The 12,028-nt window shown below is 39.8% G+C and overlaps 1 protein-coding gene across 2 annotated transcripts in view; it reads right to left on the reverse strand.

Annotated features, from left to right (window-relative positions):
- LOC129764347 (gamma-1-syntrophin) overlaps positions 1-4,277 on the reverse strand; it is a 157,687-nt gene extending 153,410 nt beyond the window's left edge. The window contains exon 1 of one of the 2 annotated variants that reach the window (XM_055763333.1): positions 3,730-4,277. The gene's annotated coding sequence lies outside the window, so the exon portion shown is untranslated. Of the gene's footprint in view, positions 1-3,329 lie in introns of both variants that reach the window. The other variant, XM_055763331.1, reaches the window with a different exon arrangement.
- Positions 4,278-12,028: the final 7,751 nt, after the last annotated feature.

Here is a 12,028-nt window from a genome sequence, read left to right on the forward strand (position 1 = left end):
CGTTTTGACGTGGGACTACGTCTAACCGGAATATATGAGGGGTAAAATAAAAACATAAACACTGAACATGCAGTAAAAAATGCAAGATTTCGAATGCTTATAACTCGAACATTTTCTACTGAATCGGAAAGATGTTTGCATCAATTGATAGGGAATATTTTTACGCATCTATCGCAATCAATAAAGTGTTATTTTCCATTAGGTAAATAACTGAATAACTGTAAAATGTTAAGCGTTATCTAAACGCCCTTACTGCCTCGTTTTGATTGGCGTGGAGGCGATCTGGCGTAGTGGTAACATCCATGCCTCTCACGCTAAAGGTCACGAGTTCAATTCTCACTCCCGACATTCTTCCAAAAATGGAAGTAGAAGTGACGAACCAGCCAAATGAGTTGAAAGTCACTATAATACAGAAAAAAAAAAGTTTTGATTGGCCCGCTTTACGGTTTCCCCAACACAGCCTTCAAAACCAAGCAGCCTTGGGGAAATCGGAAATGCAAATAGATGAAAGTAGGGGGAGCTTATGTTCCCACCGAAAACACAGACTTCAAATCCAAGGAGCGTGGGGAAGTTGGCATTGCAAATACATGCAAGTCGGGGGTATTTTTGTTCCAACTGAAATGTGTTTCCTTAACACAGACTTCAAATCCAAGGAGCTTGGGAAAATTTGCATTGCGAATTCATGCAATTGGGGGCATTTTTGTTCCGACTGAAATGTGTTTCCCTAACACAGATTTCTAATCCATGGAGCGAGGGGAAATTGGCATTGCAAATACATGCAAGTCGAGGGCATTTTTGTTCCGACTAAAATATGTTTCCTCAACACAGGCTTCAAAACCAAGGTGTCTAGGAAAATTGGGATTGCAAATTCAGAAGAAGGTCGTTCCGACTGAAATCGGATTACCTATAAAGACTTCTAAACCAAGGTGTCTGGGAAAATCTGCACTGAAAATACATGCAAACTGCGAGTACTTTTGTACTCGCATACCTTTGTGCAGACTAGAACGCGTTACCCTAACACGGTCTTCTAAACTTAGGTACCTGTAAAGATCGTGCAGACACTAAATACATTGCATTTGTTCAAATTTTTTCTCACAACGCAAATATATTGAATCCAATTGAATTCAGAAATTGTTCCATTCAATCAAAAATTTAATCAATACAAACAAATGATTACTAAGCTAAGATAGTCCCACGTCAACCTTGCGGTAATATCATAGATATAACCCACTAATTTTTTATGAAATAAACTTGACGTTAATCGACCGCGAACGAATTTTGACGATTTACATGCCAAACGGTTCAGGTATTCCCTAAGATTTGTTTTTTTATGCCATATATTACCATTCCCTGATGTGAAAACGGTTAAAATTGATGAAAACTAGAAGCATTTCCATTTTCCCATACATTTGTTCTGCTCATTTGTGAGCTTCCCTACCCATGCCGTCAATAACGAGCAACTCATCGGTGATTAATGAAAGGGAATGATTTAAAGTCTCCGTGAACAAAGAAAAGAAGAAGAATAAGAACGAAGGGAATATTTGCCTGGAGCATAAATATTAGATCTCGCTGAGGCAGACTTAAGATAATATTATACTATCAGGCACGTAGCGTAACCGGCACGGCACGTTTCATGCAAGACAAATATTATTGCGTGTGTTTCAAATTTTTTCGTGTGTCTCAAAAGAAGCGAAAGGACTGAAAAGTTTAAAGCCTCTTTAAAACAAAGATTGGTTTTGATTTAGGAAAACTTTCAGTATCGTTCTAGATACGAAGCAATGAACATCGCTTGTTCTCCCTTGTTTTGTGTCATCACATGTCTTCGTTTCCGATTGAGCTGTGGACGCGACCAAATTACTTACTCGCAGATGTCTCTGGCATTGCAATCATTACATCGAAATGAAATGAAAATTTCATTAAGGTTCTGAACTACACAAATGTGTGGGGAATCATTAAACTAGGCTATCATCAGCTTACTAAGAAAATAATTGTTCAGGAATTTTGTGTGTCATTTGGTTTCGCATAACAGTAGTAAAACTATCTGCGCCAAGTTAAACTAATCGTGAAAGTTAAGCTAATCGTGTGTGTGAAATAATATCGGATGTTATTAACAATCCTATACTCGCGCATTGGTCTGTCAGACCGAGAAAACAATAATTCGTTCATTTCTCAGAAAATATCAACACTACGACTTTGCGATTCTCTCTAGCTTCGTTATGCGTCGTTCGTCATCGTTTAGCGTATCGGATGTGTTGCTACAAAGGGGACGTGTGTCACTTTCTTAACACTTTCGGTCTAACACACCGACGCGAGTATAGTTACTTTTTTGGGCAAGTGCCTTTCTTCATATTCTAGAATACTGTTGAATGAAATGTATAAATTAATGTTAGTGGCGTGGAATATTTATTAAATATAATGCATACGATCATTACCGGTCTATTCTGAATTGATTTCAGTCCCTTTTGTAACTGGATTGAATGGATCCATATATTAACTATTCGTCGATACATTCGTCGTTAGATTCATACGTTCAAAAGCAAAATATAAATGTTTGACTTTCGTATAGTTATTCGCTAAATATAATGGTCATATATATACACATTTGTGAAAGAATTTCACTTGTGGAAAAATTGTAAACAGTGAACTGTAAATTAAACGGTGGCTTATGGTAATTTTTAACAGTTACAGTGTCGGGAATATTTTTTCTAATGGACAATATCAACAAGGAAACAAGAAAAACAAAGTGGTCGTGTCTTGGACACAAACTCCTATAATTTTTATCATTCCAAGCGCTGAATCTGACTTAGTTTTGAACTTCTTATAAAGGATCCAAAAACAATTTATTGGATAGTCTCTAATGACGAGGATTTTTTCAACGCTAAATCCATATGCTGTCTGAATAATGAGAAAAGTCGTAGCTGAAGACGGACAATATTTCGAGTAAAATACATAATAATCTCTATGATTAAAGCTTCTAAATCAATCAAAATACAATGAAATACCAAAAGAAACGGAAAGATGTCGATTCAATGATGTTGGTGAAGCTTTTGAGACCGCATATAACTTTACAGATTGAAAACATTCGCAGTTGATCAATGATCTAAACTTTTCTCGATTGCGAATCCCACAGTGCCAGATTGACCCAGTTTCCTCGAAAAAGGAAGCTTGCCGTCTTGCCGTGATAGCTCATTATTGTACGACACTCATCGATGCAGTTCGGATGAGAAGGAGGGCGGCTGAGCCCGGGTAACAACATGTGATACACCTTCAGAACAGCGCGAGATAGGAAAGTCACGATGGCTGGTTGCGAGTGAAGAAGTACGGCTTACCTTGAGAGTGCACAGCTGCTAAAAGTCTGTCTCCCTCTGAGCCAGAATAAAGCGCTGTAGTTGGGGTAGATTGTTGGCTGGTTGAATGCAGTCAACCTTCCGTTTTGTCGAGTTTATTATTATTATTACCTCGTCGTGTATTTGCCGCACCGCACTCTCTGTGTACCCTATGTTCAAACTATTAGCAATTCAACGACTGGTTTCCTACAGCTACTCTCGCCTGTCGTATGTGTGTCTTAAGTGGTAAACTTCCAAGGTAAGCTACAAAAAATTGCATCCATTTATCGCTAAAGTCGCTGATCACTTACTACTCCCACTTTTGATATGCTTCTCGCGTAGTTAATTCGATTTCAAGCAAAACTACGCATATACAAACACACACACACACAAACACACTCACCGCACCCTGGTAGGCGTTTTTCACCCTCACGATTTTCACCCACCCAATCACTTTTCTTCACTTTTGCCCTGGCAGCCTCCCAATCGGATCGACATTATTTCATGTACACACTTTTTTCTCCGCGACGTATAACGGGGCGAAACCCAATTTTCCCCGCACTGACCACAAATCGAAACACTCGCCAGCTGAAAATCGCAAGAACACAACGAATCGATTTTTCTCAGTAAACCACTTAACACAATTTCCCAATTCCGCCTGTTTATCTCCGATTTTCTTTTCGCGGAGGATTGCAACCACTTTACGTACGCTAAAATCGACCAGATTGTGTCAGTGGGTCCGCACGATTATTGGGAGTAGATTTTCAGAGAGTTCTTCTTCTGCCCGTGTGAATGTTGGGAAACACTGGGTGAGAAAAAAAAACTTTATAAACATCAGCAGATACCAGGCTAGGAATGAACTGCTGCACGCTGTTTCAAGGCGTTCCAGCGACCCGTTCAGCAAAACGCACGCAAAACCAATGAGCATAGAGAGCGATGTGCAGTCGCCACAAACCAACCGCACACATAAAAGTCACAACGAATCCCGTGAAGCGCCTGGCAGCAGCTAAACTGAGCATATTTTCTCTCAATGAGCAACGGGCTCTGGAAACAGCAACAGCTAATGTTTTGATGTTTCTTCTTTGAGGCCATTCTGACAGCTGGTTTGGCTACTTGTATTTTGGAGTCGCGTGTTGGGAGTACTCTTCGCGTGCTTCAGTCATCCTTGCGTCCCGCTCTCTGCGTTTAATGGACCATGTTTTCAGTGTGGGGTCGCATTCGTTCGCCTTGGCATTCGAATCAAAACAGAGAGGAAAAAGTATGTTTCGTGAGCGGAAGAGGGAGAGAGTGAGCGAAGAATTTGCCACCCCCAACAGCGTGAGAGTATTTCAGTTGCTGGCAGAGGGCAGCTGACATATCAATTGGAGTTTGCACAACTGAGTGTGTTGACTGGTATAAAGTCAGTCTGACACATGATAATGTAGTCGTTTAGGCGCTTTGAATGAATCGTTTTCATTCAAATAGAGCAATCCCACACCAAATAATCCGAAAAACAGCAGTTTTTGATGTGATCTCTTCGATTTTATTGAAACTTGGTTGGGGAGGACGGGAGGAGACGGCCACCCGGGGTAAGATGGCTACTCTTTAGATCAGGGGTTTCCTGATTTTGACGTAGGACTACGTCTAACCGGAAGATATAGGGGGTGAAATGGAAATCTAGGCACTGAACAAGTAGGAAAAAATGCAAGATTTGGAACGCTTATAATTCGAGCATTTCTCAATAGATCGCAAAGGTTTTTGCATCAATTGATAGGAAATATATCTACGCATCTATCATAACGAATAACATTTCATTTTTCTTGAGATAAATAATTGAATAATTGTGAAATATCAAGTATTGTCCAAATGCACTATGTGCCCATCTTTGATTGGTCCATTTTGTGCTCCTCAAACCGTACCGACCAAAACGGGCAACCAGAGCAGCAGCGAAATAGAATGAAGCACGATTGGAAAGGAAAAAGAAAAAAATGAACGAAACATTGGTCGCAGTCTCACACATGCGTAATTCTCGAGCCAGCCAGTCAGCTTAAAAATCCCCGCTCCGCTGCCGTAACGATCATTCTCATCCAAACCGTACACCACATCGGTTCGCATCACAACACATCAACAAACCAACCCAAGCAGCCATGTCTGGACATGGTAAAGGAGGAAAAGTGAAGGGAAAGGCAAAATCCCGCTCGAACCGTGTTGATCTGGAGTTCCCCGCAAGGGTAGCTAGGCCGAGCGCGTTAGTACCAGTGCACTAGTCCACCTAGCCGGCGTTATATAGTTTCGGCCGCCGAAGTGATCGAGTTAGCTGGCAAAGCTGCTCGCGACGATAAGAAAACCCGCATTCGGAACAGAACATATTCGGTTCGGTGGAAATCAAGACAACAGGCAGTTGCAGCGAGTGGCGAGTGGCAAACGCAATCGCAAAACGGCATCAGGTAGCAGAAGAAAAATGTTTGTTCTTTATACAAACTGCTTTGGTGGCAAATCCAGAACAAGGTGGCATCGAGGGCGTTCGAAATGGTTTTTTTTCAAAACCACGAGTACTAAGTTTTCTAAATTGGAACCATTCCATAAAACAAGGCGCTTTTCAGGGCCATTAAACCTTCCAAAAAAGAGTTTAGGAAATACAGTTCAATGCTTTTTAAAACATTATCCAAAATAATAATAAAACATAAATTGATTTTTTCATAATTTGTTTGCCAGGATCTGATGAGTATGTGAATTTGGCAGTTGTTCTGAGCTTATTGATAGTTGGGGACTTTCCCGATTATTCAATTTTCACCAATTCTTAAATTGTTTCCAGATTGAAAGTACAGTAATTTACAATTAGTTCGACATTTAGCTAATTGGACGGACATGTAATGCGACTTATTTAGTTGGACATTTTTGTAAACATAGAGATCCAAATTATGACCCCACATTGAAAGTCGACACTGTACCACTGTCATCGCAAATGTTCAATTACAGGTTAAAATCACCTCCAATGCGACACTGAGTGACGCTTCGGCACGTCGCATTGAATTTAATTTACTGTACAACATGTCACAAAGCTGGATGGGAAGAAATTTTCCAACTGTGAAAGCTGTGACGAGTGGCAACAAATCGTTAAACAGGAAGGTTTAGCCGAACAAGATGGGAATATCGAGTGATAACAAAACAATAAACTCTTTACATTGAAGATAATTTTGTGATCCTGAAAAGGACCCTTTTTTTAGCCTGCATGTAAATCCAACGAGCGAACAAATCGTAATGAATGTATTTTTTGCCATCGCTCCCTTTTAACGCTCATTCGTTCGTCTCGTTGGACTCGCCCCTTTGGCTGAGTCTGCCGATTTGTCTCTATCCTGTGAGTGTGTACCGCTAGAGTATAAAACACGCGGACCCCAAAAAAAATATCTTATTTTCTTTCAAACCGTAAACCCGTGTGGTTGTACGGCATCAGCATCGTGAACGTAACAAAGGAGGACAAGTTAAGGGAAAGGCAAAGTCTCACTCGAACCGTGCAGGTCTCCAGTTCCCTGTTGGTCGCATTCACTGATTGCTCCGCAAGGGTAACTAGGCCGAACGGATTGGTGCCGGAGCACCAGTATACCTAACAGCGATTATAGAGTTTCGGCCGTCGGAGTGCTCGAGTTGGCTTGCAAAGCTGCTCACGACAATCAGAAAACCCGCATCAAGAACAGAGCAGCTTCGGTTCGGCCCTCATCAAGGCAACAATTAGTTTCAGTGAGTGGCAAAGTGTTTCTCCGGCACGTCGCATTAAATGTAATTTACTGAACAACATGTCACAAGCTGGATGGGAAGAAAATTTCCAACTGTGAAAGCTGTGGCGAGTGGCAAACGCAATAGCTAAACAGGAAGGTTTAACCGAACAAGATGGGAATATCGAGTGATAACAAAAACACAACACCAAAGGTTCTTTTCAGAACCATCAACATATTCATAAAGAGTAAACAGTGAACTAATCCATTTTTCTGGTAGATAGATAGATATTCACGTAGGAGATGAAAATGAAACAATATATTTAAAATATATATTTAACAAAAGCTGTCCCCTTTGTATAGTCCTACGTCACTCCGGTTATGTCCCCGACATTACCCACCCGTCTTTTTTGTTTTTTTTATGACAGAGCACTTTTTATAGCAAAATTATTAGACGGAGCACCTGCATTTTTTAAACAATAAAATAAATCCTATTTGCATTGACATTACCCAACTGGAAACAACTCTATTTCGGTTGTGAGTCGTAGTGACACGACATTCGACCCAGAGTAAACAAGATAAATCACTATAAGCCCAGTGAGATTAAATTGAAGAATGGTTTTCTTTAAGGTGGATTTTCAAGTGGGAGCAGTTGCTATAACTACGCGGAGCACCATTTGAATACCCCTGCTCTAGATTATTGAAACAATCACCTTATTACGTTTACGGGAACATATTGGGGGCGATTTTTTTTCACTCAAGGAAAGTTTATGCGACTATAAAAATTGGAAAGTGAAGAAATATTCGGTGCTGGTAGTTCAATTGAATTTCATATCGTGTTCCGTTGGGCTTAAAGCGTAAATGGAAATGGGTTAGATAAACATGGAGAAAAAAAAATATAAATGAAAATTACCTTTTCATTTCGAATATGTTTTCTCTATAATAATGTAACATGTTTTTTCTGGTGAGAAAAATTGATGATTGTGTTCGATAATGGTAATTGTCTTATGTTACCAGAGCAGCAATTTGTCATTGGCACTGCATGTATTTGGGCTACTATGACGACCTTTGCAACATTACCACCAAACGACGTGCAACAAAATATAAACCGACAAAACAAAGTCCTCACTCTTCAATGCAAAATAGTTTGTCAGTGTGTGTTGACGAACAAAGCATGTTGCAAGTCAGTGCCCTATGATCGTCAAGACGGGAAATACCATGTCACTTGATGTAATGGAAGTTTACACGTTTACGAGGGTGCATTTGGTTACGTTGGGCTACCTGAATACCATTCTTATATAAAATGTTAAAACTTCGAGGACTAAAACTAAACGGACTTTCAAATACGAAGACGAACGAAGAGATAAATTTCTTCATTATTCCAGCATGTAGAGATTTTTCATGCTTCGGTCGATTATATATTCCGTTGCCTAAATCACACGTTATCGCTTGTTCAACATAGTATTTATTTCAATTAATATAAGAAACAACAACCGGAACGAAAATCGAATCTTTGCTCGATGAAGATAAAGTGCAATCTGCGACGATCATCAATTCGTTGCTGACAATTTTACCGCCTACTTGGTCGGTCAAAACGTATTGTCGAAGCTCAGTAACAGGCATAGTGTTGCATCGTACTCCGCAGTCACCATTTGACCAAGATTTTTGCCAGTAGGAAGTGACTAACGCGGCTCGTCAGTTGTCAGTGACATTGATGAAAAAATGCAACTCTGTATGTTACATAGGTGAATTTTTTTTTCTAACGCAGGACCACCAAATCATTATCAAAGAGTTTAACGATGTAATTCTTCAAACATATCCAAAATCAGCATGCAAGAGATAGCCTAATGAAATCCTACGTCAACTATGCGGTCGTGTCTTGGACACAACCTTCCTGTGACTTTTTTTTCTGGTGAGAAAACTTGTGTTCGATAATGATAATTATCTTATATTACATTGATATTACTCTTTTTTTCTTCTTTTTCTCACTATCATTTTATATGAGAATCATGTTTTTTCTTTATTTCATCCGTACATAACACAGGAGCCATCTCGTCCAGGACCACAGAGGGCGGCTTTGGTACGTGATACGCACCATCTAATGACTAATCACCATCCTTCTATCATTATTACTCTGTTATGGATACTGGTGGAGTGAACAAACAATACCTAACAACCAGACAAAACGGACCCAAATAATTTTTTTTTTGACGTAGGACTACGTCTAACCGGAAGATATAGGGGGTGAAATGAAAATCTAGGCACTGAACAAGTAGGAAAAAATGCAAGATGTGGGAACTCGAGCATTTCAAATAGATCGTAAAGGTGTTTGCATCAATTGATAGGAAATATATCTACGCATCTATCATAACGAATAACATTTCATTCTTCTTAAGATAAACAATTGAATAATTGTGAAATATCAAGCATTGTCCAAATGCACTATGTGCCCATTTTTGATTGGTCCATTTTGTGCTCCTCAAATCGTACCGACCAAAACGGGCAACCAGAGCAGCAGCGAAATACAATGAAGCACGATTGGAAAGGAAAAAGAAAAAAATGAACGAAACATTGGTTGCAGTCTCACACATGCGTAATTCTCGAGCGAGCCAGACGATCATTCTCATCCAAACCGTACACCACATCGTTTCGCATCACATCACATCAACAAACTAACACAAGCAGCCATGTCTGGACACGGCAAAGGAGGAAAAGTGAAGGGAAAGGGAAAATCCCGCTCGAACCGTGTTGGACTGCATTTTCCCGTAGGTGTATTCGCCAATTGCTCCGCAAGGGTAGCTAGGCCGAGCGCGTTATTACCAGTGCACCAGTCCACCTAGCCGCCGTTATAGAGTTTCGGCTGCCGAAGTGATCGAGTTGGCTGGCAAAGCTGCTCGCGACGATAAGAAAACCCGCATTCAGAACAGACCACAATCGGTTCGGTGGACACCAAGACAACAACAGGCAGTTGCAGCGAGTGGCGAGTGGCAAACGCAATCGCAAAACGGCATCAGGTAGCAGAAGAAAAAAGTTTGTTCTTTATACAAACTGCTTTGGTGGCAAATCCAGAACAAGGCGGCATCGAGGGCGTTCGAAATGGTTTTTTTCAAAACCACGAGTACTAAGTTTTCTAAATTGGAACCATTCCATAAAACACGGCGCTTATCAGTGCCATTAAACCTTCCAAAAAATAGTTTAGGAAATACAGTTCAATGCTTTCTAAAACAATATCCAAAATAATAATAAAACACAAATTGATTTTTTCATAATCCCGTTTTCCAGGATATGATGAGTATGAGAATTTGGCAGTTGTTCTGAGCTTATTGATGGTTGGGGACTTTCCCGATTATTCAATTTTCACCAATTCTTAAATTGTTTCCAGATTGAAAGTACAGTAATTTACAATTAGTTCGACATTTAGCTAATTGGACTGACATGTAATGCGACTTATTTAGTTGGAAATTTTTGTAAACATAGAGATCCAAATTATGACCCCACATTGAAAGTCGACACTGTACCACTGTCATCGCAAATGTTCAATTACAGGTTAAAATCGCCTCCAATGCGATACTGAGTGGCGCTTCGGTACGTCGCATTGAATGTAATTTACTGTACAACATGTCACAAGCTGGATGGGAAGAAATTTTCCAACTGTGAAAGCTGTGGCGAGTGGCAAACGCAATCGCTGAACAGGAAGGTTTAGCCGAACAAGATGGGGATATCGAGTGATAACAAAACAATAAACTCTTCAGATTAAAGATAATTTTGTGATCCTGAAAAGGACCCTTTTTAGCCTGCATGTGAATCCAACGAGCGAACAAATCGTAATGAATGTATTTTTTTTTGCATTAAATTCATATTTATTTAACAGTACACTTAGGCTTTCCTATTATTTACATAGCAAGTGATATAATGATTTTTCACTTTTCATCTTTGGTATTTACATATTTGTATGAGGTTTATGTTTTGCCGAATGCATGTTTTACAAAGCGCTAATTACATAGTTTTTGAAAGTATTTTTTTGCCATCGCTGCCTTTTAACGCTCTTTCGTTCGTCTCGTTGAACTCGCCCCTTTGGCTGAGTCCGCCGATTTGTCTCTATCCTGTGACCGTGTACCGCTAAAGTACAAAATGCGCGGATCCGCTGAAAAATATCTCATTCTCTTTCAAACCGTAAATCAGTGTGGTTGTATGGTATCGTTTCACATCACATCGCACCAGTATACCTAATAGCGGGTATAGAATTTCGGCCGCCATAGTGCTCGAGTTGGCTTGCAAAGCTGCTCACGACAATAAGAAAACCCGCCTACAGAACAGAAAACATTCGGTTCGGTGACAACAACTAGTTTCAGCGAGTGGCAAACGCAATCGCAAAACGGCAGCAGGTAGAAGAAGGAAAAAGTTTGTATATACAGACTGCTTTGGTGGCAAAACCAACCACCGTAAAACACGGCGCTTTTCAGGGCCATTAAACCTTTCAAAGAAGAGTTATTAAAAGTTTTCACAATACCAATGCATTCTAAAGTGACATATATAGATTGTTGCCTAAAGTGACATATAAACTGATTTATTTTGTTTATGCTTGTTCTTGAACTTATTGGTTTGGGGTCTTTTAAATTGATCATTCAGTTTTCAAAACCCATGCATGGTTTCCGAATTAAAAGTGGCTTCAAATTACAACACATTGTATGCAGGATGGCATTAACGAATTTTCTCGGTAGCAAGAACTGCTTTCTTTGGCTGATAACTGATGTTGAAAATTGACTGACGTTACATCTGCATTGTATAGACACATAAGTAAGGAGCAACATGATGAGCTATGTATTTCCTGCTGCTCTGTTCTTATTTTAAAGGACTTTAATCCTGTGTTAATTTACTGTTGGTTTTTCAGAACGCTTATAGCTCGTTTAATTCTCGACAGATCGTAGAGTTCGTCTCCAAAACCTCAGTTCTTTTTCATTTCTATTTACTTTGTTTGCGGAGATACATATCTTACAATTCATTCGTCTT

This window comes from Toxorhynchites rutilus, chromosome 2, assembly GCF_029784135.1.
Source record: "Toxorhynchites rutilus septentrionalis strain SRP chromosome 2, ASM2978413v1, whole genome shotgun sequence".
Lineage (NCBI taxonomy): Eukaryota > Metazoa > Arthropoda > Insecta > Diptera > Culicidae > Toxorhynchites > Toxorhynchites rutilus.